The sequence below is a fragment of the Panthera uncia genome, chromosome C2 (assembly GCF_023721935.1).
Source record: "Panthera uncia isolate 11264 chromosome C2, Puncia_PCG_1.0, whole genome shotgun sequence".
NCBI classification, from domain to species: Eukaryota; Metazoa; Chordata; class Mammalia; order Carnivora; family Felidae; genus Panthera; species Panthera uncia.
In genome coordinates, this window is record NC_064810.1 from 91,878,213 (window position 1) to 91,899,418 (window position 21,206).

The 21,206-nt window shown below is 43.1% G+C and overlaps 1 protein-coding gene across 3 annotated transcripts in view; it reads right to left on the reverse strand.

The window, feature by feature from the left end:
* The window catches only part of FNDC3B (fibronectin type III domain containing 3B), a 363,910-nt gene that overhangs the window by 229,464 nt on the left and 113,240 nt on the right, over positions 1-21,206 (reverse strand). The window lies entirely within an intron of this gene.

Genomic DNA, 21,206 nt, shown 5'->3' on the forward strand with positions numbered 1-21,206 from the left:
AGCCAGACTTCCACCTAATTCCAGGCACAGCTCTACGAGCCGACGTTCTGTTCAAGGGAAGAGGATGGGGGCTTAGGTGTGTGTCGCGTGTTGTACCATACAGCGGTGGTGCCCATTTCTGTGCTTGCCTTCAGGCCCACGTCAGATGGAAAAGAACAGCTTGCCACAGGGGCACAAGGCTAACACACTCCCCACAAGGCAGACTCCGGTCAACAGCTGACGCCTCCCCAGCCCCTCCTCCCCGGATGCCCCTACCAGAAACCCAGGGCACAAAAGAGCCCAGGGCAGGAGGAGGCCGAGAACGGCAAACTGGACCCCGATGTGCATTTTATACACAGCGAACACGGATCCAAGAAGGCACTCACCTCCAGGCAAAGCTGCCTTCTGAGGTTGTCCTCCAAGCCTCTGGCCCTCAGGTTTAGAGTTACAGAAAACGATTTCAAATCAAGTTCATGAGGCTGCAGCTCCTGAACCAGTTCCCACACTAGGCTCCCCATCAACAGTCAGGTTATGACTCCAGACAGAGGAAACGGCACTGGGATATGGCAGGGGCGGACAGGCTTCCCGCAAATTTTCGCGCACATCAGTTAAAGCTAGTGTGTGAGAAATATTACAGCACCGACGCGGACATATACGTGCAGGCCACAGAATTAGTTTTCTACTTGCTTTTTGTCTATAGCACATCCTTGCAAAAAGATGTTTCAGCTGGGCCCAAATGACGGGCTTCCCTAAGTAACCGCTGATAAAGTAAGTGTGTGAGTATTCACAGCATAGCCCATGTACCCTGGATCAAGATTCTCTCCCCCCCGTGTGGACAGGCTATCTGCCCTGCATGACGTGCCATTTACAAAAGGACCCTGTGTCCTACCTGTATGATGTAAAGGCTGAACTAATCGACCTCTATATCTCCTCTCCAAACCTAAAATGTTACAGTATCTGTGCTCTCTGAAGATGACAAAACACAGAGAAGGCTTGAGTGCCAGTGAGGTACCTTAAAATACACAAGCAGTGACTTTTTAAAAATGGATTTGGGGGCGCCTGGGTGGCTCAGTCGGTTGGGCGTCCGACTTCGGCTCAGGTCATGATCTCGCAGTCCGTGAGTTCGAGCCCCGCATCGGGTTCTGTGCTCAGAGCCTGGGGCCTGCTTCAGATTCTGTGTCTCCCTCTCTCTCTGACCCTCCCCCGTTCATGTTCTGTGTCTCTCTGTCTCAAAAATAAATAAACGTAAAAAAAAATTTTTTTAAAAAATGGATTTGAATCAGGGCGCCTGGGCGGCCCAGCTGGCTAAGTGTCCAACTCTTGGTTCTGGCACCATGATCTCACGGTTTGTGGGATCGAGCCCCACATCGTCTAAAACGGTGCAGAGCCTGCTTAGGATTCTCTCTCTCTCTGTCCCTCCCCCCACTTGCACACACACTTGTGCTCTCTTTCCCAAAATAAATAATATTTAAAAAATAAAATGAAATGGACTTGAATCTTAACTTTTTAACTTTCTACTCATGTAATTCCCTTTTTGATTATCAACAGCTGGTGTTTCAAGCCAAACAGACCCAAAGATCTAGTCTTTATGGTCACTCTAGACTCAAAGTCACTCAAGGACCTCAGTAACAGCTGTATAGAACTTCGGACTTACAAACCAATTATTACTTAATCTGTCTTCATGTTTTTGCACACTTCCTTTACGGTTTTCCTACCAATTTTCTCAGAATAAGTCAGAGCCGAACCAAAACTCCTAAGTGAAAACTCATATTTAGAAGTACTTCTTTAAGAAGAACTGACAAGCCTCTTTTGGGTCTTCACCTAAATACCTAAATCATTTTTTAAAATAAAAATCATTTTTAAAATACCAGGAGCCAATGTTAACGCTTACTATACATAACAATAGTAATCAAGACTGTGCGGTATTGAAGAGACAGATACATAGGTCAATGGAACAGAAACAGAGGACCCAGAAATAGACACACATAAATACACCCAAATGATTTTTAACAATGGTGCAAAAGCAGTGGAATGAAAAAGCTCTTTTCACCAAACGGTGCTGGAATAATTGAAAATTGATGGGGGGGGGGGGGGGGGGGGGGGGTGGGGTGGGGAGAAAAGCTTCACAGTAAGACCAAATACTGTCAAGGCTGAGGAGAATCTGGACCATTCACACACTTCTGGGAGAAATGCAAAATGGTGCAGCCACTCTGGAAATGTTTGGCGTTTCTTACAAAATGAAGTATGTAATTATAATACAACATATTACTGTGCATCTCAGAGAAATGAAAAGCATGTTCACACAAAAACCTGTACACATGTGTTCACAGCAGTTTTACTTGTAATTGCCTGAAACTAGAACCAAATGTCCTTTAGCAAGTAAACTATCAAACTGCAATTCATCCATACCATGGAATACTACTCAGCAATAAAATGAACTCTGGGTACACACAACTTGGATGGATCTCAAATTATGCTCAGAGAAAAAAGGCCAATCTTTAAAAATTATACACTGTAAAGGGGCATCTGGGTGGCTCAGTCGGTTAAGCGCCAACTTCAGCTCAGGTCACGATCTCACGGTTCATAAGTTCGAGCCCTGCGTCAAGTTCTGTGCTGACAGCTCAGAGCCTGGAGCCTAATTCGGATCCTGTGTCTCCCTCTCTTTCTGCACCCCCCCCCCCAACTCGCGCTTGCGCTCTTGCTCTCTCTCTCAAAAATAAAAAAAATAAACATTAAAAAAAGTTATACACTGTAAGATTTGACGTATAGGATATTCTTTAAGTGATAAGATTAGGGAGATGGAAAGCAGATTAGAGGTGTTAAGAGAATAAGGGAGTGGCTATAATATAATGCAAGGTAGCCTTTTTGTAAAAGAACATCCTTGGGGTGCCTGGGTGGCTCAGTCGGTTAAGCGTCCGACTTCGGCTCAGGCCATGATCTCACATTTTGTGGGTTCGAGCCCCATATCAGACTCTGTGAGAACAGCTCAGAGCGTGGAGTTTGCTTCAGATTCTGTGTCTCCCTCTCTCTCTGCCCCTTCCCAACTTGTGCTCTGTCTCTCTCTTGCTCTCAAAAATAAATAAACATTAAAAAAAAAATTTTTTTTTTAAAGAATATCCTTGATTGTGGTAAGGACTACACAAATCAACATACACACAAATGAATCCGTGGAAAGTTGGTGTAATCTGAGTAAACTCTGGATTGTACCAATGTTAATTCCTGGTTTTGAGACTATACTATAGCCATGCAAGATGTTACCATTAGGCAAAACTTGATCAAACATACATGGGATCTCCACGTACTTTTTTCTCCCGAGTTTCTTGTGAATTTATAATTATTTCAAGTTTAAAAAATGCTTTTTTAAATACCAGGAGCTTTAGAACTCAAGATGTTGAGTTCAAATTCTAGATCTGCTACTTAACTACTGTGGATACCTTACTTGGCCATTCTGAACTTTTGTTTCTTCACCTTTTCAATAAGGATAATGAATATTAGCTGGCAGCTTAATGAGAATTAGAAAGGGGAAAAAAGCATTTCATCTTCAATAAATGGGACCAGATGGCAAAATATTTTTCAAAATTCATTCCATATATGGTATTGCTCATATGATTAAGTCACAGACTCTACCTACAACTTTTTGCAATCCATTTGTAAATGTGACTTTTCTTATTTGTAGACAAAATTAGGTTTTACACTTAAGAACATTATTAGAGCAATAGCCATGCCACCACATAGATTAGAATATTGAGGACAAATAAACTTTCAATAGTCCATAAGCTGATGAAATAAACCTCAAAAGGTTAAGCAAACATTCTACAAGGGAAAGCGATTTGACCTGGAATGTGATACGGTTCACTGCCACATCAAGATCAAACAGATTAATTAGCTGCTTTAACCAAATAAATTCCAGTTGCTCTGGAAAAGGAGCACTGAAATAAAATTCCAAAAATCAGCAACGGCCAGATTTCACCACAGAACCGCCGCTTCCACAGCAAGGCCTTCCGGGTTTGACCAGCAAACAATGTACAGACCCATTCCAGATCTGGGCCGGCAGGGTGGCTACATCGGGCCTGCCCCATTGCCTCCCGCAGTATAATGGACATCCCTGTGCCCGTCCCTTGCTGGCAGCCTCTGTGAGGGCCCACCCGCTGTAGGCCGCCCATGCTACCAGCAATTCTGCACCCAACCTTGAGCACCCACTTCCTCCTGCAAGACCAGGATGGAGCCCCTTGGCCAAGCTGCCACTGGGGCTAGGTGGCTGATGGCGGGAACAATAGCAACTCTTAACCAGACGTGGTCAGACAGTACGTGGGGAAGGGATGGACAAAAGACGAGACACCAGACAAATGATGGCCTAAGTTCTCTTTTTTTCTCGAAATAATGGTATTACTTGATGCAACTGATGACAGCAAAACATACGAAGTTAATAAAGACTTTTTTTTTTTTTAAATAAAGAAAAGAGACTTGCTAATGTGGCTCGGCAAAGACTCTGAAGTTTCATTTCAACAAAGAGTGTCCTGAAAATATGTAATGCACAAATTATCTCATTACCATCACACAAAAGAATGAGCACTCCCACTACCCTGGCATCCTACTCACAGTCGTATTTGAAGAAGAGACTTACCAAGAACATTTGGAAATAAGAGTCTCTGGATATTCCCCCCCCCCCCCCCAGTATGAGTTGCGAGAAAAAGAGCAGATAATTACATAGACAGCTCCCCTGCCACTGAAACAGGACCAACATATAAAGCTGTCTCTCCCCTTCTAGTCCTGCCCACAGCGTAAGCCTAGCCCAAAACAACAGCAATAAAACATCATAAATGATTTGGGGTAACTTTCTAATTCCACCAGTGTATGGCCTATGAAAAACATATCAAAGCCTCTGTAAAGAAAATCAGAGGACTTGACTGAAAACGTAAATAGACCGATTATTCTACACTTAGTATGCCATCGTCTCCATGTCCCTCTTATCTTGCTGGCTTTTCCTGAGAATTCATTTGCTACGGGCAGAGGTTTCTGTTTTACTGAGCCGAGAGGGGTAACCTGGAGAGCAAAAGAGGAAAGTGGCTTATAGGGGAGAAGAAACACTCTAAAATATGGCCAATATAAAGGATTTCCAAAATGTGCTGTAAATACAAGTCCACCCACCTAGTAGACTTGAAGGTGATGGAGGAAAGCCAATGCTGAAGCAGGAATGAGATCCACACGCTGGGCCTGAATCTGCCTCAGCTTTGCTCCATAATCGAGGGTAAACAACCCACCAAACTGATTCAAGGGAATCACATAAGTGAAGGAATGATACGCCAGGAACTAAGAGTTACACCGCATGCCAAAAGCCACCCACCAATCACACAGGGATGCTACAACGATAAAGGAAAACAGGTATCAAATCGCTTGGCCATCTCCAGAGGCCTCAAGGAGAGCAACTCCTAGGAGCCTAAAAGAGCAAGAGGGCTTTTTGAAAAACCGAGAAAGCTCTCCCCATCTCTGTGGCAGATGGGCTCCACATTCTCCCTATCGCTTGGGCTAAGTATTTGAGGGTCATCGCCGACTTTCTCTTTGTAACTTTCCCATTTCTGTAATGTAAACCATCCTGAAAAACGTGAGCCATGCTGCAACAGCACTGATGGCTCTTCCTTTCAAAGGTTTCCCCTCATCTGCAATCCTGATGCCATTCCACATTCACCTCATACCTAGAGCGGGGACGCCATCGGGGTCACACTCCACGATTTCTAGCTCTCTAGACTACAAATACATCTAACAGCATGGTGTGTCTACTAGCCATACTGGAGGCAGGGAGACCAGGAGAGGCTACTGTCACAACAGCTGAGAGATTATGAAAGCTCAAAAGCAGGAGACAAAGAACACAACTTTTATTCTAAGACACCTTGAAAGTCGCTGTAGTATCACCTAACCGACTGGCCTGTCTGAAAGGCAAAATGTTTCTTATGTATAAAACGAGACAGGTGTATCAGCTCAGTGGCTTTTCAATGTATGTGTGTTCGGAGCACAGGGTGGCCAGGGGAGACGTTCTGAGGGCCGCCACCAGAAGGATGAGCAGGTATCCCTGAGGCCTCTCCGCACCCCTCCCCCGCCACCACCCCGACTGCCCACTGTTGCTAAAAGTGGAGGTTCCACGTAAGACTAAAGAAAAGGCTCTACAATAACCTTTGGAAACGGTGGAAGCCACGGAAGGTCTAAATCAGACCGAAGTCCCATCTCAATCTGAAATTCCAGGACTTGACTTTTTTGGCCCCTTTATAAGGCAAAAGGAGCTGTACTCGGAGCTTTTCAAGGAAGCAATTCAAAGCAGCAGGCGGTGGACGCAACAGGCCGACACTGAGCATCAGACGGGATCCTGGCAGCGCGGGTGCGGACGCGGACACCATGCGGCGGGATTTGCTCCTCCGCGGCCCCTCACGGCCCCTTTCTCCAGTTCCTACCAAGCTGAAAGAGCTGTTGCCACCAAGGCACAAACTACAGTTTGCCTCTGCTTCGTCTGCAGGCCAGGCCTGGGAGCTCGCATGCCCACCGGCCTGTGCAAGAGCGCGGCAAGGGTAGGCTGCAGGCTGCGGCCCGGTCAGGCCTTCTGAAGCCTCCCCTCAGATGTCTGCGGCGCCCTGGGTCTCACCCCAGAAGTTAGCTCCCACTGATAAGAAACCCTTCCTATGGCCAAACAAATCACCACTCCTGTTTTTCTTCCTCCTCCTCCCTTCCTATAAAAAAGGGTGTCTTTTAAGTATATCTAGAAGGAAACCCGAACAGCTAGGCGCTTTCCCCTCTTAATTTGTTCCTTATCCCGCTGGTGATTCATGCCTTCGGCCGCTCCTCCCTCAGCACACTGAGGCGGCTCTGTTCTGCTCGGTTGTGGGAGGCCACGTCAGCAGGAAACAGCACCGGCTGCCAGGTCACATTCAAGACTGTCTGGAGCAAGTCAGCGTGCAGCACCCGCAGGACAGAGGCTGCTCTATGGTTTCTCCCGAGCGAAAGGAGCGCTCGGCCTGGAAAGAAAGGCTGGCCTCCGAGCGCCACAACAACACAAGCTTGGGGGAGACTCCAAGCCCCCGACGGGTTGCTTTCCCCCATTTCTAAATGTTCCCCAAATATTTCCAATTATAGTGTTTGGTTTCCCTTCTCCTTCTTTTCTTAGAGGGCTTACTGTACTGCCTCCAGATTCATATTTGGAAAAGGCTGCCACCAGCCAAATCAAACTTCGTCGTGGCTTTCTGGCTCCTGAGTCCGACAGAGGAAAACTCTGCAACCAATCTCAGCAGCCCCGACATGCATTGAATCAGGACGGAAAACCTGACCTAAGGGGCTGACACACAAAGGGGTCACTGCGGGTCTTTTCTCTTCTAAAAATGCACAGTAAAAACAATAAACAAATAAGGCGTGCCAGATGTCATCGTGGTATCTCACAGGACAGATTTATGACAACTAGCAGAGAGACCTGCACAAAGAGACCCAAGGAATAGAGGACAATACAGTGGTCCCCCTTATCCAAGGTTTTGCACGGCAGCCTTAGTTACCCACCAAGCAGACGACCCTCCTTCTGACCCATCCTGAGAAGGTCAACGGCAGCCTAATGCCAGGCCACAGGGTCTGTGCCATTCACGCCATTTCATCTCATCGTGTGGGTATTTTATCACCTCACATCATCACAAGAAGGAGGAGTACAGAACAAGATATATTGAGATATCATACAACTTTCGGTTTGATATTTTGCACAACTTTTGTACAGCATATTGTTGTAATTATTCTAATTTATTATTAGTCATTGTCGTTAATCTCTTACTGTGCCCAATCCATAAATTCAACTTTATCATAGGAATGCAGGCATAGGAAAAAACATAGTACGTACAGGGTTTGGTATGATCTGCAGTTCAGGCATCCACTGGGAATCTTAAAATATATCCCAGTGGAGAGGGGTGGGGGTGGGGGGTCCTACTGTACCATATTTTAAGTAGTCAGTCTAGTAAAATCAATCCTGCTCAGGTAAACCAACATGATTAAGGTTAACATGCTAAAATAGCACGGTTCCTATGCGCCTAGGGTACCAAAAGTTTCTTGATCTGTTGCAAATTAGAACAGGGATTCTGTAAAAAGAACAAATGTGGTCCCCCCCCCCCCAGAAACGTCCTCAGTTGAGGGCTTTCCCCTCTACTCTTGGAAGGTCTTCTTAAGTGGACAGCCCAAAAGTCAAATCTTTCTCCTCAAAAACACTATGTGTGCTGAAGAAAACATCCCTTCCCATGGAGAGCAGTAACAGAAGAAACAAGGACAGAAAGAAAGTGAAGACAGAGTGGTTCAGGACATGGAGAAGGGGGTGTTAAGGAGAGAAGCAGCACAGGATGGAGGGCAGAGAGTGATACACACGAACACTGCAAGGACGTGGCAAAGGCAGTCTGCTCCCATCAGCTCTGGAAGGCACTGAGTTACCACGCAGAGAGGTGTTAAGTGCCCTAAGCACACATGCGCACACACAAACCCTAATGCAAAAGGGACTATGTAGCTTCCAACAGGAGTCTATAGGAATAGAAGCATTAGGAACAACCCAGAGACAGAAGAAAACCACACAGAGCCAGGACACTACATGTGGCTACAGCACTAACTTTTCCATGAGGAACTGGAGACTAAAAATCAAATGTTCTAGGTAGAGATTTAGTGACATAAAAAGTACTCTCTTAATCTTTAGCCATTCATAAAATGAACAACAGTACATCTAAGCTGAGCATCACCTCATCAAACCTGGTCTTCACAGAGGAACAGAGTATCTTATAAGTGGATCTCACCAGTACCTCCTTATGGGAGAGAAACTGAGTTTAACTGGCTACCACAGGTTTTACATGTAACACTTTCACCAAAGAAAAATACTCAGATGCCCTGATAAACTACAGCAAAGCTTTAAACTCCTCTCAAAAATAAAAACTACCAAACCTCATATACTGCTTATATACCTGGAATAAATTTAAATTAGATCTTATGCAAGGAAGGTATTTAGAGGGAGATGGTCCAGATTCAAAGGTAACATGGTTAACATTCACGGTAGGCCAAAAAACACAAACCAGCAAAAAAGGTGGGGGGCAGGGACAAGTCGCCAGGACTAAATGTTTTCCACATAAATGTTAGAAGCACATAAGAACCAGACTATATCATTTTTAATAGGATAATGCTGTAAAAACCAGCACACGGATGAACCACAGAGGAGCTCTGAAAATCTTACCAAAAACCTAAAGTGAAACCCAAAGTGAAAATCTTACCAAAAGTTTTAGACAAAACAGAACCCACCCAAGTGGTAACAATGGCAAACATGTACACACATACAGTGTGTGTGTGTGTGTGTGTGTGTGTGTGTGTGTGTTCAAACATATAGGCATTAAAAAAAAAAATGAGCCTTCTGGCATAATGAGACAGACAGTTGGTGAGAAGCTAAAACTAACAAAGAGCATCGCAAGATTATGGTTTGTAGATAAATGCTCGAGGACAGATCTAGAAGGAATAGTGTTTAAACAAATTGGTCACATTCCTATAACTGAAAAGTAAATAGAATAGTAAGTTTCTCCAATTTTTACACACACAAGCGTACATGAAATGATTATGCAACACAGAATTAGGAAAACCCCGTATCAATTTGTGATTTTTAAAGACCTGATTGGGGTGGGGCGCCTGGGTGGCTCAGTAGGTTGAGCGTCCGACTTCGGCTCGGTCACGATCTCCCAGCTTGTGAGTTCAAGCCCTGCGTCAGGCTCTGTGCAGACAGCTCAGAGCCTGGACCCTGCTTCGGCTTCTGTGTTCTCCCTCTCTCTCTGCCCCTAACCCACTCTTATTCTGTCTCTCTCTCAAAAATAAATAAACATTAAAAAATAATAATAATAAAGACCTGATTAAATCTGGAAGAGAAATTAAAAACTAAATTAGTGTATTTCATTGGTTCCAAGTAACTTCTCTTTCCTCATTTTAACATCTGAAAAAGGAAAGCATTTTACATTAATGGCAAGTCATTATTCAAGGATGGTTGTCTCCTGTTTTGTGGAGATACATAAAATAATGACATATTCTCAAAATCAATGGCATTCTAGATTGAGTAATATGACCACAAATAATCCTAAGAAACCAAAGCAAAAAGGACAAGCATGGGTGGTGTCCTATAGATGAGAGACCAGCGGCAAGGCAATGCCATCGGGTTCACGGACAAGAGGCAGGCACAGGATGGGAGCCAAGACAGACCCTTTACGGTAGCTGTGGTACGCCTAAGATGAGAAAGCATCGCTTTTTGTGCCCTTAGGAATTCCGCCACTCACAAATAATTCAATACCTTAAATAGCAGATGACATACAAATAAAACCCACCCAGTGCTCTAACAAATGCAATGTAAACTAATGAGAACTCAATCTTTAGAAATATACTAGGTAGTGGGGGTGGTTCAGTTGGTTAAGCCTCTGACTTCGGCTCAGGTCATGATCTCACAGTTAATGAGTTTGAGCCCTGCATCAGGCTCCGTGCTGACAGCTCCGAGCCTGGAGCCTGCTTCGGACCCTGTGTCTCCCTCTCTCTCTGCCCCTCCGCTGCTCAAACTGCCTCTCTCTGGCTTTCAAAAATAAACATTAAAAAAAAATTTTTTTTTAAACACATACTGTACCAGTTACACCATAATCTCTGGAGGCAGCGACTAGAGCATGACTTGTTTTAAATCCCAGGTGAGGGGAACCTGGGTGGCTCAGTCGGTTAAGCGTCCAACTTCGGCTGGGGTCATGATCTCGCGGTCCGTGGGTTCGAGCCCCGCGTCAGGCTCTGTGCTGACAGCTCAGAGCCTGGAGCCTGTTTCAGATTCTGTGTCTCCCTCTTTCTCTGACCCTCCCCTGTTCATGCTCTCTCTCTGTCTCAAAAATAAATGTTAAAAAAAATAAATTAATCAAAAAAATAAAAATAAAAAAATAAAAGCTTTTAAATCCCGGGTGATTCCATTGTGAAGGAACGATCACACCAGCGATGTCCATGTATGTCTACCATATGCCAGATGCTTCCCATTTTAATTTTTTTTTTTTAGTAAGTTTATTTACTTATTTTGAGAGAGAGAGAGAGTGTGTGTGTGTGTGTGTGTGAGTGAGCCAGGGTCAGAGAAAGAGGGAGATGGAGAATCTTAAGCAGGCTCCTAGCTGCCAGTGCAGAGTCTGTCATGGGGCTTGAACTCACAAAACCACGAGATCATGACCTGAACTGAAACCAAGACTCGCACACTCACCCAGCGGTGCCACCCAGGTGCCTCAATGCTTTACATGTTAAAATGTGCCAATTACCAACTGAGAAGCTACTAAAAACTGGTGCCAGGTACCACGACAGTAACAGAACTTTGCTGTTTTCTGCGGTTTTGTTTTTTGTTTTGTTTTGACTTTTTTTCTTTCTTCTTTATTAATGGAGTGTCCCAGATGTCCCTATCATCTTGTTCAGAGGACTACAGAACCTAGAAAAGCTGTTGCTGCTATTGATGCGTAACATACTGCTACTGATCTTTTTATGAAAATACAAACATATGCATACACACACATATTATATATATGCATTTTTGGAAACTTTAGCTGTGCTGTCAACTTTGGGAAAAGTATCTCAGTTGTACAGTGTTGGGTTGGCAAACTACAGAAATTAACAGCCATACTGGTCTAGAAATATTAAAAAAATTTTTCCATTTGTACAGGGGTAATGCACTGTATTATATACGTAAAGTCTTATCTACATTGGTTTTATTATAGAAATTAATAAAACATTCTCTAAACTTAAAAAATATGTGGCAATTATTAAAACAAGAAAAAATTATCCTGGGTAATTTTCTTTCCCTTTTTTTTGTTCCTAGTCAAGATTAACTTAATGCTAATAAAATTTCAGAGAAATTCTTGTAGTACCTAAAGAGTCTCAAATGATAATTTAACATCTCACTTGCAAAGAGAAAATCCTAGATAATTAAGCTCTTGAAATCTGCCCACACTCGAACCTATTTAAGAGCTTAGTCTTTTCATGAAAATTAGGAACATATAAGTGGCAGAGAATTCTAGAGGAATTAAAGTGAGAGAGGAATGAACACTGAACAGTAAGAAGAATTTTAGACATGATCTGGTCCAATCCTCTTATTCTCAGGTGAGGAAAGCGAGGTTCCGATCACTGGAACTAGAGTGAATGGGAACGGAGTTAAATTTGTATCAGGGGGACTCTTCCTCTAATCAGAGCCACAAGGTTTTGTCAGGTTTCTTCATTTAAGAGGGAGGAGGAAAAGTAACAATATAATCAGCTGATTTTTACCTTAGGAGTTCAAGTCTAGTGACCTTGGATGTGAACCTAAGTCAACAACAACAAAAAGCTGCACAACACAGAGGGTCTGTGAAAGGTGCACAGTTAAGATTTGTATCGACAAAGGGAAACAAGCTTGACATAAATTTAAAGAGGTCAGGTTGGCAAGGCTATTCCACCCTTCCTGTTGAGCCATTCCCTGCATCTCCTAAATACATTACCCAGAGCCACTTTTCAGCACTCTGGCTCAAATTTGAAAGAATCTCATTTTCTCCAGAGTCTGTTCTGTGGTTAATTACTTGCCTTCTGACCACCCCGGGTAAAGCCAAGAAACAGGTAGAATGCACCTGTTGTTCTTGAGTTCCATCTGAGATGGAGGCTGGCATTCTATTCACCTCGGAGGAATGTTAATTGCTGATACCAGCATGACAGGTGCAATGAGGAGTAGAAAAATGATCAATGAATTCAAGTCACAGAACAGCAGCAGAACTCATGTAGAGATCATGAGAAAAGCTCTTCAAGAGCTGTAACTTTAATTACTAATAATCGGTCTGGAATTCAGTTTGACCCTTGAAACAGATTTTTAAAACAAGGCACAAAGTTCTGAGTTCCTACAATGATGCCCTGTCCACCAGAGGGGGAAAAAAAAAAGAATAGGTATAATCCTGTTTTCCACGTTACTATGGAGTCATTCACCAACCCCAAATGCCTCCCATGGCTTGTTTCTCCTCTCTTCTCCAGGCACCGTTCCTGGACCATTACTGGTGTGCAACCCTATCTATTTTGAATTCTGAGTCACTTCCTTTCCCCCCCAGTTTTATGCTTTAAAACCTGCCTATTTCGTTAGAAGATACACGCTGAAGCCAACTTCCATATGGGTCTACCTATGTTTACCCTCCCCCTTTTGGCTTTTTCTTTTACTATGTACAACACAGCTAACTGGCGAAAGAAATGTACTTGCTTATTACCTGTTGATCTGTTCAGAATAGTTTCCTAACTCGGTGATCCCCACACGCACGTAATGCTATTCATTAAACTTTAAAATATTCCTAGGATATCTTTGGCAATCATAGTCTCATTATGTGGGAATGGAGGCACAAAGAAAGAGGAATTCCTGATAAAATGGCAATGGAGTTAGAAGACGTAAACTGAAAGACGGTTTACAAACACATCCTTTGAAAACAGAGTCCCTGATCCAAATGTCAGGTCTTTAAAATTCCAGGAGACAAAGGGGAAAAAATTTCAGACCAAGAAAAAAATTTTACCTTTGAGCTTATGATTGAAGAGTTTAAGCCGATTCTTTCTCATTTTTCTGCATTCACGTGGATTTTTTTTTTGCCCCTTTTGTCCATTTTGTGACCAAACTGAATCCCAAGAGTTCTCTCTTTTAAGTGCGCTACCCTTACAGTCCGTTTTCCTTACAAGTGCCCTTCACCTACCTCACCTCAGTTGTTCTCAAAGCCTGGTCCCAGAACCGAAAACATCAGGATCACCTGGGAACTCCTCAGAAATGCAAATCATCAGCACACCCTACCCCCAACCCGAACCCGAACCCCTGGGGCTGGTACCAGCAATGTGTGTTTTAACAACCCTCCCTGTTAAAGTTATTGGTAATGACCTGCACCTGACACCAGATACAATCTCTTGGATTCACGTACGCTGTGGGACGACCGGAGTCAAATACCAAGGTGTTTCCTGGACACTTCCCCCATTCGAGGTAGTAGGTACAATCTAGAACGAAGGACACAAAGAGGGAAGCAACAGTGCTTCCCCAATTCTTTCATAAAGTCAAGCAGAAACAGGGTAAAAGCAGCTTCTGCAAGCACCAAGTGGTCAGATGGTTCTTTTCTCACTTTTTCCAACCTCATCCACCCTAAGCAATCTTAGCTGTTCTGAGCAATTCTGAATTTTAGTGTACAACAGGTGAACAAATATCGTGTTTACATCTGAAGAGAGAGAAAACAAATCTGTACCCTGCGGAGATCAAATTTCTCTTTGATGGCCCTTGTTTGAGGCCAATTTTAGTTAACAGGATTAATAAACACAACCTCCGTGTAGTTTCCTTAGTAAGTATCCGAATACAAAATAAAAGATCTTTAAGCACTTTGAAAAACTGCAAAACTTCCTCAAGAACACTAACCTGAATGAAATGGACAGACAAGGGTCGCAGTATGTGCAGTGTAATGTTCTAGGGGAAACATGGCCTAGGAGTTTAAGCTAGCCTGAGGATTCGGTTAAGCAGCGATTCTCAATCTCCACTGCGATTAGCATCAACTGTGAAACTTTTCAAAACGACTAATGCCCAGGCCTTACCCATCTACAATCTGACAATTTCCTAAAATTAACCCAAAGATCGACCGCATTTATTTTGTTACATTGTTTTTTTAAGTTCCCTGGGTCCTATAATGAGCAAAATTTACAAATCACCACATTAATACAACCAGCTTTAAAATTCTGGGGGAAAATAAAGAAATAAATATTAAAAACAATAATAAAATTCTGAGATGTCAGAGATGTTATTTATTTTAAGCACATGATGCAAGAACTAGGGCACTTAAAATGTGAATACTTGACTCACAGAATAAAAACTGTCTTGATCATTAACTAAGAATAATTAACTAGGGGTGCCTGGGTTAAGCGTCAGACTCTTGCTTTTGGCTCAGGTCGTGATCTCACGGCTTCATGAGTTTGAGCCCTGCATCGGGCTCTGTGCTGACTTTGCAGAGCCTGCTTGGGATTCTCTCTCTCCCTCTCTCTGCCCCCACCCCTGTTCACTCACTCTCTCTCTCTCTCTCTCTCTCTCTCTCTCTCTCTCAAAATAAATAAACTTTAAGGGAAAAAAAAAAAGGAATAAATTAACCAAGTTAACTCAGATCTTAATTTCTAATTTATGGGATAACATACCGTGCTTCGGCTGTATTCTATACTTTATTAATATTTTATAACTATTTCATGCTTATACTCCAAGACAACTTAAGTATAGAGATTGACTACACTACTTGCAAAGACCTCACTGCTTCTCTGTTGGTACAGTAGGCACAGAAAATCAAAGCTGCTGGATGTAGCATGAGACCCATTGAACCGATGTTGAAAGATCCAATCCTTAAGAACCAAAATAATCCAACCCTGGAACCTGTTAAAGACTGGGCACGTCAAGAAAAGGACAGGCAAACCAGAGTTTAACAGGACATTTACATGAGGTGCGTGTATATAGTCACTTTAATGAGAACCGCAAAACAAAACATAAAATTCACGTGGCCAGTCCTCGCACAGAATAACATTTTCACTCAAAAATACACTAATAGGGGCGCCTGTTGGTTGGTTCAGTCGGTTAAGCATCCAACTTCGACTCAGGTCATGATCTCATGGTCCGTGAGTTCGAGCCCCACATCTGGCTCTGTGCTGACAGCTCGGGCCTGGAGCCTGTTTTGGATTCTGCTTCTCCCTCTCTCACTGCACCTCACCTCCCCCAGCTCATGCACGTACACACTCGCTCTCTCTCAAATATAAACATCAAAAATTTTTTTAAAAAAATACACTAAGAATAATGCTTATATTTTGATCTTAAGTTTCTACTCCTATTCCTAAAGACTTTTCTTCCCTTGATGCTGTACCTCCATTTCTTGTCAGTTTAGAATAGAAATTACAATTCGGTAATGATGGGAAGCTCTTCAAATTAAGTCAAAATGTGGAAACTCCTATAGCCAGAAAGTTACCACAAAACTAGTGTTAATTCTGGCTCTACAATGCAACATACAAAGTTTCCATAAAGGTGCCACAGTTAAATCATGAAATGCTTCCACTTTAACTCAAGACACAGAAAGACTTGAAAAAAAAACTTTTCTCTCCAAATTGCAAAAGGAGGGTCAGGGAGGGGAGAGGAGGTTACATTGAACCACATAAGAAATGTGGGTATATTCAAAGAACCCCAAACCAAACATCATAAAGGAAAGTCACTGATCTGGGCAATTCTGAGGCCAGCTTTCTCCACATTTGGATGGGCCCAGAAAGAAGCATTAAAACATCCTCCCCCCCACCTTTTACCCAGCAGTCTTCACATCCTCAAAAAACAGTGCGCAAAATACCTTCCGAGTCACTGAAAAGTGTCCTCAGAGAAGCGACAGCCAAGTTGACAAGCAGAAAAAAGTTATTTACTTTTTTTTTTTTAACTTTGCCTTCTCATCCTGTTTTGTTCATCCTGTTGCTTGTCCAATTGGGATGGAAGGAGTACAAAATATTCATTAAAGGAAAAAAGTTTTTCTCAAAGAGCAGATTCCATCTATCTTAGAGACATGTCCAATTCATCTAGCACCCACCACTCATTCCATCCCTTCACTGGGCTCGCACCGGTCAGCAAGTCATGACCACCTCCCTAAGCACCTGATTGCCGTTCCCACTGCACTTGCCACCACCAGCCCCCCTGCCCACACCAGGCTCTCCTGGCCTCCTTCCTGCCTGCTCTTCCCTGCTGCCCATCTCCCCACTTCCCTCCCTCACCTCTTAGACCACAATGGCGGTAGACAAAGAGAAAAATTACTCCATTTAATGCAGTGACCAGACTCATTTGCAACTAAAAGTGTACTCTATCTATTCCTGGGTGTGACACAGAGTTTGAGAGTTGACTCCTGCAGATAAATGCGGTAATTTTTAACCACACGAAGACATTTATAAAACATTAATGAGTAATCTACATGAAAATATTTGCTAATAACACAAAAAATAAAGTTGGACTTTTACTATTAAAGAGCCTTAAAAATATTTTCCGAGATGTTCCCAGCCTCCTCCCCACAAAAGGAAACAAATTACCAGAAGAATGAATAATCATTCCTTCACCCTTTTTACAGATAAGTGGACCTAACCCATATACCTAATGGACTTTGTCAGAAGGGCTGGGTGTTTCTGAAAAGCACTCTTCCCTTCATTCATTATCTTAATTTGAAAAACTAAGAGCACATATAATTAAGTACAATAACAAACAAAAAGGAAAAAGAATCTCTGTGAATTAACTCAGAATTTTCCCATCACTTTGACATGGATTTTTAGCAGTTTATTAGTAAATGACATTCTTTATTCTGAATGCCTAGCAGGTGCTGGAAAGGCACTGGGATACACAGATCACCAGATCTGATCCCTGGTCTTGAGAACCCTACCCTTTGAAGAACCCTTTACAGTTTCTTTTGAAGACACTTCCGACATGACAGTTTCCGTTTCAAGTTGTAAGAGTAAAAACTACAGAAAGAAAAAAGCAAGACCCAAAAGACTACAAGCTGTGAAATAAAATGTGGCAGACAAGTGAGGTAATGGGACACCATTTGCTCTTCTGAATTATCGGACATCCAAAGAACTGCGACATTTAAGCAACTCCAAGCAGTGGTACCTTCAGAAATGGCATTTTAACCATTGTTTAACAAGTCTGAAAGGCAAAAGGGCACACAAGCTAAATTCCCATCGTAAAATTTTTGAATGTGTTATTTTGGAGCATGATGACAAGAATGTGAAGACATCTAAAAAATCCTAACCAGGGGCGCCCGGGTGGCCCAGTCAGTTAAGCGTCCGACTTCAACTCAGGCCATGATCTCACGGCTCCTGGGTTCAAGCCCCACATCGGGCTCTGTGCTGACAGTTCAGAAGATGTGTCTTCAAAAGAAACCTGCAGCCTGCTTCAGATTCTGTGTCTCCCTCTTTCTCTGCCTTTCCCCTGCTTGTGTGCTGTGTACCCCCCCCACCGAAAATAAACATTAAAAAAATTTTAATAAAAAAATAGAAAGAAAGAAAGAACAAAAGAAAGAGAAAGAAAGAAAGAAAGAAAGAAAGAAAGAAAGAAAGAAAGAAAGAATCCTAGCCAATCACACAAGTTCACATGGGTTTTCCTGGAATACTTTAAATTTTTTTTTTTTTAACGTTTATTTATTTTTGGGACAGAGGGAGACAGAGCATGAATGGGGAAGGGGGAGAGAGAGAGGGAGACAAAGAATCGGAAGCAGGCTCCAGGCTCTGAGCCATCAGCCCAGAGCCCGACGCGGGGCTCGAACTCACGAACCGCGAGATCGTGACCTGAGCCGAAGTCGGACGCTCAACCGACTGAGCCACCCAGGTGCCCCACCTGGAATACTTTAAAATGGCAGGTAACAAAAATGAAGAGTTATTCAATGTCTGGCCATAATGGAAACTGGGGGCCTAACATGGTTCTTATTTACTGGAACCTTACAATGACCCAGAAGCTAAGTGCTTTCTACACAGTATGTCATTTGATCCTCAGGGTAACCCTTCAAGATGGATACTGTCATTCCTATTCCACAGATAGGAAAACAGAGGAATAGAGAAGTAACTGATTTTATGATCTACAAGATGCAAGGAATTTCTAAGCCAGGTAATCTCACTCCAAAGCCCATAAAGATCTACCCATATGCCTTACAGCCCTTCGGTACTGCCTAAAAGGAGGACACACGAAATAAAGATTAAAAGTAGCATGAAATTTGGGATGCCTGCCTGGCTCAGTGGTACAGCAACATAACTCTTGATCTCAGGGTCAGGGGTGCCAGACCCACGTTGGGTGTGGTGTCTACTTAGATAAATACATTTTAATTTATTTGAAAGTAGCATGGGATTTAATTGAAATGTAAAAGGCAAGGCATACCCAGAGGAACTGCTTTACAGGCCTGTCTGAATATGGCTGCTCAGGCATGCTCTGAGAGTTAACTATTTATTACTCCCAAGAAAAGCAACAGCTGAGGCTTGAACTACAGCAGAGCTTACTTTAAATGAGTGGAACAGCGGGCCCATGGTCTTCTCCACAACCTACGTCTGAACAATACATACATTCCCATAAACGTTTGTCAGAAACGTCTGATCTGTTGCCATCACCATCAACCCCACGAAAGCAAGGCTAGAGTAAGTAGGCAGTAAAATGAAGGCTAGACCTTCCACTGATTTCCAGGAGTCAGCTAATCAAGTCCCTGCACACAATTTATCACATCTCCTTAGAACAAAAAAAGATCAGCAAACCTGTGTATATTGCTAGATAATGGTGGTGGTGATGAAGGCCCTTACAATGGATTATCTCACAACTGTATTGGATAGGTATTAGTATCATCCCCACTTTCAGAGAGAAAAACTGAGGCTAAGGGATTAAGCATTCGCTAGCAAACAACCAAGGATCACACTACATAGCCTTTCCTCTTAGAACATCCTCCTTATAACTGCTAACTAATCAAATCACAAAACTTTCCTTGGAGAAAAAAAGGCCAAAGAAAGTCCGACGATGGAACGTTAGGTGAAGTTTTTGTCTTAACTGTGTAAATGTAAGAAGAGATGTAAACAATCGAGATAACTGGCAAGGGCAGAGAAGGACAGAAAGAAGCAGATACACTGGGTACCTCCGTGGAGACGGACTTTATACCTCTTGGGAAGCGACATAGTTTGGCACTGATGCAACCGAGTCTCATGACATTACTCAATCCCGGCATGATGACAGCTGAATGGACGATCACAGACCTTCCTCCTACCCCTTCCATGACCTGGACTTTCTCCTCTAGGCCCATCAATACTTGCCAGCCCTTGCAGAGACAACCCTACTGGTCAACTTCCAGTTGCTCAGCAGCAAGCTATGGTCTGAAGGAGGCCTAGCAGGTCCCCTTATGGAATGCCCGTTCACAACATATGTCTGTGCACGTCTATGTATGACAGCAAAGCCAAATCATCACGTTCAAAGTAAAGCTCCCAAACATTTCAGAGATCGGGTATACTCCAAAATGCTAACAGTTATTTTTGACCAATATCACACACACACACACACACACACACACACACACACACACACACAGGCAAAACCGCTTTGTCTGGAAGCTGACATCTAAGAGCTATACGATGGACTGGCAAGCTGATGGAGCAAGTCCAAGTTTTCCTAGAAACTCAGACCTTCCCAGCTTAGAACCTCACTGAAGGACTGTGAACCCTCCCTCACCGAATACAGTTTGGGATCAATCAGAAAGACATGCAAGACACTGGGGCTAGTCTGGGCAATTCTAAAAGATTTTCAAGTGAGGCCTAACTCTTCACATAACATTTCAGATAAGCGATCACTCACAAACCGCCCCCCGCCCCACGTTCCCCATGCCCCTATTGCAAAAGAAATGCGTTTTTAAGGCAGTTTCTCACACAGAAAAGTGGCTCTCAAAATCCTAGTCTTATAATAAGAAAAAAAAATTTCCACTTATATATAATACATTCTACAAATAAACACAGTCCAATAACAATTACGTGTTCAGTGTAATGAAAGTCTGTAAAGATTCAGAAGAAAGTAAGGCACTCACATAAAATTAATTTCACTCTCAAACCACGCAAATATTTTTGATGAAAAACTTGTTTGCAGATGTAAGCCAAGGCAAGGGTTCAATCAACCTCAGAAGACCGACTTCACTTGTCACAGGTCTTCTCCCTTGGTTCTAAGCCAGTAAAACAAGAATTTCTCATTTATATGCAGAGTCTGCTTTAAAGGAGTAGACCATATAGACACTTTGCTTGTGAAATTATAGTCTGCCTCAACTTGTAAACCCCAGCTCTGACACCACTCATGTCGTTTCTCGATACACAAAGCAAGAGACAGCGAGAGTCCCCTTGGACCTGTCATAAAATTCCTAACAAGAATGACAGGTCAGTGTTTTAATGTGCCAAACAAGTCTAATAAATGCACTTAAGGCACCAAATGAGGGAATTAAAAAAAAAAAAAAAAAAAGTAACATTAAAGTCCCTGTGGCGGTCTGGGTGCTGAATCATACAAGGATGGGAGGGGGGTGGGAGACAATCGAGGAGATTCAGAAATGTGGAACTGCTCTCAATGGTGTCATTCACGGAGCCCCCGAGCAGAGCGTGGCGTTCATCAATGAGACAGTTCCCACACTCAGTGGAGCAGGAGGAGAATGAGACACAGAACTGAAGAAGGCTTGCAG